The 6,619-nt window shown below is 41.5% G+C and overlaps 1 pseudogene; it reads left to right on the top strand.

The window, feature by feature from the left end:
* Nucleotides 1-262: 262 nt before the first annotated feature.
* On the top strand, nucleotides 263-362 carry LOC113292041 (annotated as a pseudogene).
* The last annotated feature ends 6,257 nt before the right edge of the window (nucleotides 363-6,619 follow it).

The raw sequence follows: 6,619 nt of genomic DNA, 5'->3' as shown, positions 1-6,619 counted from the left end.
ACCTTTTCGCTATAGCAGCAATTTTGGCATCTGATTCATAGCCTCCTTCTACCCTATTAACGTTTCCTCTGCGAGAAGAATTGTTTTCTGGGGTCCCCTACTACTTTCCCATTGTTGGGTCTTTTCGGCGACTTCATGCAAATATGTCATCGCGTCATCAACTGTTTGGTTCTCAAATCCACCAGTACACATAGATTCTACTGTGGTTGTGGTGGGATAATCTAAACCCTCATAAAGGATCTGAACTAACCTAACCTTCTCTAAACCATGATGAGGACATTGGGCTAATAAATCATTGAACCTTTCCAAATACCTATACAAAGTTTCTCCCTCCTGTTGAGAAAACGTGCAGATTTGCGTCCTAATAGACGATGTTTTGTGCCTAGGGAAAAACTTGTTCAAAAAGGCAGATGTAAGTTGTTCATACGTTTCGATTGACCCGGAAGCCAAACTATATAGCCACGATTTAGCTTTATCTTTCAGGGAAAAGGGGAATAACCTAAGTTTCAAAGCATCATCATCTAGGTTTCTAATCCTGAGGGTACTACAAATTTCCTCAAAGTCCCTAACATGGAAATAGGGGTTTTCATTTTCTTTCCCTAAAAAGATTGGGAGCAGCTGTAAGGTCCCAGGTTTAAGTTCATAAGTTGCTTCCGTCTCAGCTAACCTGATACATGAGGGACGAGTAGTCCTAGTTGGATTCAACAAAGCTTTCAAAGTTGCCATTTCTGGCGCTATCGGAGCAACAAGGATTCTCTCCTCAGTCAAAGGACGTTCAAAAACAGACTCTTCAAAAGTCGTACTCTCTAGATTAAGGTAATCGAGACGCTTCGAACTACTAGGTTTCTCTTTAACAAATCTACCTAGTGCGTCTCTTTTACGTTCATGCATACAATAGAATTTTCTAAATTGGAAGGGTAAGCAAACACAGATCAAGGCCGACTCAACCAAATCAAACCTATTGATTTCTAGCAAACAAAAAGCATGATGGCTCCACTTAGATTGTTTCTAGACCAACTTCTAATCCTTCGAACGGGAATTCGTTACAATTTAAGCAAACCCCTCTGGAATCAATCCGAGTTAAAGTAAGTTGAATAGAGGCGAGGGAAGCTCGGTGGAGCTTTAATACCCAAGGCCTCACCAGTATTACAAGGCGGCGCAGTCACGCATTCAACTTACAGAAACCGTCAAGAACTTCGAAGTATGCTTAAAAGAGTAACCAATGTTTTTCGAATGATTTTCCTGTTAAGTTCGTTACCCTGTCGGTCTCGTTCTAGTCAAAATTTGAGGCTTAGGTTCGCGTTTTGTGTCATTTTCCTAAGGCGGGCAAGAAGAGAACGGTGATGAAATCCGAACCCTTATCTTGTATGGCCAGTCATTTCCCTTTATTAGGAAATTAAAGCAGTCGTTTCAAGTCCTCAACATATATGCATACGAAAGAAGACAATAACTCGTTGATAGGGGACTCGCGAGTGTTTCGACAAACTTACCTCCCGTTCCAGACGGGGGATGAATCGGTTGTAGTCGACTCGGGCCACTGACTCCGATGTCAAGTGTACGAACCCAAGGTGCAGAGACAATATCGTAATTTTCGTCCTTTTGTGAAAACAATTTATATTTAAAGTACCCTTCCGTAGGGTAATAAAAAAAATAATGTCCCAAAGTCCAAAAAGAAAAGAAAATTACAAAAATATAAACCCTAATACAGTTTTTTTTTAAAAAAATAAAATAAACAAACCCTAAACTAAAATTGTCTAAAATAAAATTGTCTTCTTTTCTGTTCATTTTGCTTTAATCTTTAGCTCCAAGTCTTTATGAAATCACCAAACTCTTTGGCTCAATTTTCTTTATGATCCAGAACCTGTAGACACAAGATAAATACCCAAAAACATTAAAAAAAATCTAAAACCCTAAAAACAAGTCCGCGTCGGCGGCGCCAAAAATTGGTATGATTTGTAGATAGTGGTAAAAAGTGATTCGATTCTCGAACTTGTGAAGGATAACTTTAGGCTTAAATTCAAAACTAAATAGAAAACTCACTAATAATTATAACAAACACTGACAAAGTTGGTATCAATATTAAAAGAACACTAAGGCTAAGATTCTACTATTTTCCAAGTTCAAAGTGATTTGGTCAAAATATTTATATTCATGCAATTTTCTCGTTTAATTTGATTCTAAAATATTGCAACTAATAGATTTTCAAAAATAATAATTGTAAATACCAAGTATGAAGCATCAAGAGTCTATAAACTAAGCATACTCCATCAAAATAGATCACAATCACTCAAATAAAAATCATATTCAATAATAGTTCAAGGCAAATAATCATAATAATAATTGCAATAAATTAAATAAAATAGATTGTACCGCTTTTTGTTGGAAAAATAGCTTCCTATATCGCCTCAGCAATGGGGTTTAGCTCCTCATATGAATCATGATCTCAAAATAATTGTTTATGGCTCAAAAGATGATTAAAAGGATGAAAAGTGATAATACAGACGATTCGCAACAGTTTGTTGGTGTTGCAGAATCACTGTTACAGGGAGAAATAGTAGCTAAAGACCTAATGCAACCGCTGTGATGAACGACACATAGGTACTGCTGTGAAACAACGATAGTTTGCTGCGATAGTTGCTTGTGCGTCAATGTTCTTCGTGTTCTTCCTCTTCAGCAGCAACAGAATATTGTATTTTTCCTGCAACTCGATCTCTGGAGCTCTCTATTCTCCTCTAAACTTCTCCTAAGGTTTCGTACCCCTTATATGACTTATCCCCTCTCCTTTTATAGGCCACAACTCGATTAAATCTCCCCCAAAATATTGGTTTATCTCCACAGCAAGTTTCGGAGTTTTCTTTCTGCCAAACTCTCTTCACGCGTATTTGACCTCTCCCAATACTTCCAAACTCTTTATTAGATAACTACTAATGTTGGGGAAGCTTTTCTAGCCTTTAATCTCCCTGAGTTGTCGAAAAATACTCCAACAGCAACCCGTGACCACAACACCGTTGTTTCCTTCTCCCGGTCGATCTAACCCAATTCATTCGATACAATCACATATACCGACCTTGTTATGCTCTAGGAAGTCCAGCCCAACAAAAATCTGAGATTGAATCTCCTTAAATCTTCCCAAGAATGTGAACCCTAATCTGCATGCATGCTGGTTTGTTTTACCGCCAAATTTGAAATTTGAATTTGTGAATAAAGGGGGGCGCCCCCTATCCAGAGTAGGGGTGCCTTTATCATCTGCTTTAAGGGGTGCCCCTTATCCAAACCGGGGGTCCGAATAGCAAGTGTCCTCCGGGTGCTTTCCGACAACTTTTCGAGCCAATTTTTTTCCAAAAATGTTTATTGGCCAAAAATACCTACAAATAAATAAAACACCATAATAAGTATAAAAATGAGCCCTAACAATATATAGAATCGAGACAAATCGGACACAAAAATGTGTCTATCAGGCAACGCGCCGAAGGCATAATTTTCCGATCTGTCACAGTTGGTATTAGAGCAAGTTCCGGGAAAACTCTAGGGACTTGTGCGGAGTGGACTCATTGGCGAGTATTTTTCCTAAAGGAAACTTAAAGTTGGAGAGTAAGCCAACTTTTGCACGGAAAGAGTTCGTAACTGCTATGCCAGTACTTAGCGAATCGAGTACAGCTGTTTGAGTGTTGTGAGTTTTCCTGGCCTAAGTTACCTCCCCACTTACGAGTGGATATCCGGAAGACCGTCTGGGACGGTGGGTAGACAATGAGACTGATCATCCCACACATTGGAAACTGGCCAATGGTGTGCGTTGTCAGGCCCGGCTAGCATCCCACTTACGAGTGGCAACATGGATGACCGTCAGGGACGGTGGGCAACTGGAAACTGTTCCACACAGTACTGCGTAAAAATCTTGTCATTCCGATGACACATTTCAACTTGTGAACCTTAGGGATTCCTGGGTGGTAGTATGGGATTCCATCTAGCATACCTGGTCGTATATCCTCTTGGAACTGGCCAATTGCGATTCTTGGTATTGTTGTGGGCACTTTTGGATTCATGTGCAAGCGGTATGGGACGACTGCTCAGAAATTCAAAATTGTTGTTCACGGTAACTTGAAGAAACCCGTGATTTCTGAGCATCTGGTATGGGACTTTTGCTTAGGAAATCCAAACCGAAGAGATTGTCCATAATAGTTTTGTTTTTGAATTTCGGGGACAATATTCTTTAAAAGGGATGAATAATGTAACACCCAGTGTTTTTAGCATGGCGCATTCTAAATGATATGCCATGGCCTGATATGAAGCTTCATCCAAAGCTTCCGATGCTCGGTAAGAGGTAGATTGGCTTAAGGCCAATATCACGCCAAAATGGCGCATTATGCTTGGAATTTGGCCAAGAGCCAAATATCGTATCATCATGATGCATTAGGCTAGTTCGGTAGATGTTCTTGAGATTGCAGTGTAATCATTGCGCATCATGGATGCTATTGGCCTAGAGCTAATATCGGACAATCATTGTGCATCAGGTTAGAGAGGGCTGGACGAACGAGTGTTGCACAATCATCGCGATGAACAGTGAAGCAGGCATGTCATTTTGGTCCCCTTTCCATACTTCTATAAATTCCATTAAGACATATATGGGAAGGGGTACTTGCTTGAAGGTGCATATGCGGACTATGTACCAAGTAAGCTTCATATCTTAGCCAAAGGAGTATAAATGATGCCTAAGTCTCATTTATAGTTACGTAGCCTTGCGATGTGGGCATTTGATGCTTAGGCATCACTATGCCACGCCGCGGAACCGATAATGCATAATCATTGTGCATTTTGACGAAACGGTCTACACGGACTAGGACATTACTATTTTTGCTAGGCTACGGCCTTGCAAACGAGTTGGTTAAGCTAATGTCCCTTCAGGATGAACCACGGTCTGTGCTTGATCCCTTTAGAGTAGGGAAGGGTACGTAGGCAGCCGCGATGAGTTGCAGCATTGCCGGTCTAGCACGTTCTCTCTCATATCATCTAATTTAGATATGATTGCGGCACTTTGGACTCTCATATCATCTGTCTCAGTAGCTCAATGAAAGAGATGATTGTGTCCAGACTTGATGAGGCAAGTTTCATGCCAGCCAGTGGATGCTCATACTTCCAATCAAGGCGTTCGACATAGGCTAAAAACCCGAGTGTCGTAATTTAGCTCAAGAGGAGTCCATTTTGATGAGAATCGGCCCAAAGATCAAGACATGTTGATATATAGATCCACATGGTCACCAGAATTTAGCCAAATTCCATCATTTAGGGCCTCAAAAGGTCGTTTTTGCCGTTTTAGGAAAGTTTTTGGTTTACTTAACAAACCCTTCGCAGAATAAGGGTAAGTTGAAACGGTTTGGAAACTAAGTTAGCTGCATCATGCTCCACGAGCATGCCTGCAAGGGCAAACGGACGTGCATTTGCCTGGATTTAAGGCCTGGATCGTAGCTTCATCATGGCGCATCGGGGATATTACAGCCTGTGGGGCAACGCGCCAAAGACATAATTTTTCGATCCGTTACAATTGGTATCAGAGAACGTTTCGAGAGAACTCTAGGGACTTGTGCGGAGTGGATTCATTTGCGAGTATTTTCCCTAATAGAAACTTAAAGTTGGAGAGTAGGCCAACTTTTGCACGGAAAAAGTTCGTAACTGCTATGCCAGTACTTAGCGAATCGAGTTCATCTTGTTTGAGTGCTGTGAGTTTTCCTGGCCTAAGTGGCACCCCACTTACGAGTGGATATCCGGAAGACCGTCTGCGACGATGGGTAGACAATGGGACTGATCATCCCCACACATCGGAAACTGGCCAATAGTGTGCGTTGTCAGGCCCGGCTAGCATCCCACTTACGAGTGGCAACATGGATGACCAGGGACGGTGGGCAACTGGAAAATGTTCCACACAATACTGTGTAAAAATCTTGTCATTCCGATGACACGTTTCAACTTGTGAACCTAAGGGATTCCTGGGTGGTAGTATGGGATTCCATCTAGGATACCTGGTCGAGATATCCTCTTGGCACTGGCCAATTGCGATTCTTGGTATTGTTGTGAGCACTTTTTGATTTATGTGCAGGCGGTATGGGACGACTACTCAGAAAGTCAAAATTGTTGTTCACGGTAACTTGAAGAAACCCGTGATTTCTAAGCATCTGGTATGAGACTTTTTCTCAGGAAATCCCAACCGAAGAGATTGTCCACAAAAGTTTTGGTTTTGGATTTCGGGGACAATATTTTTAAAAGGGGTGAATAATGTAACACCCAGTGTTTTTAGCATGGGGCATTCTAAATGATGTGCGATGGCCTGATATGAAGCTTCATTCAAAGCATCCGATGCTCGGTAAGAGGTAGATTGGCTTAAGGCCAATATCACGCCAAAATGGCGCATTATGCTTGGCATTTGTCCAAGAGCCAAATCTCACATCATCATGATGCACTAGGCCAGTTCGGTAGATGTTCTTGAGCTTGCAGTGTAATCATTGCGCATTATGGATGTTATTGGCCTAGAGCCAATATCGCACAATCATTGTGCATCACGCTAGAGAGGGATGGCCGAACGAGTGTTGGCGCAATCATTGTACGCAATCATTGCGCGCAATCATTG

The sequence above is a fragment of the Papaver somniferum genome, chromosome 6 (assembly GCF_003573695.1).
Source record: "Papaver somniferum cultivar HN1 chromosome 6, ASM357369v1, whole genome shotgun sequence".
In the NCBI taxonomy this organism is placed as follows: Eukaryota; Viridiplantae; Streptophyta; class Magnoliopsida; order Ranunculales; family Papaveraceae; genus Papaver; species Papaver somniferum.
The sequence above is the reverse complement of the archived record's forward strand: the minus strand, read 5'-3'. Positions and strand labels throughout refer to the sequence as shown.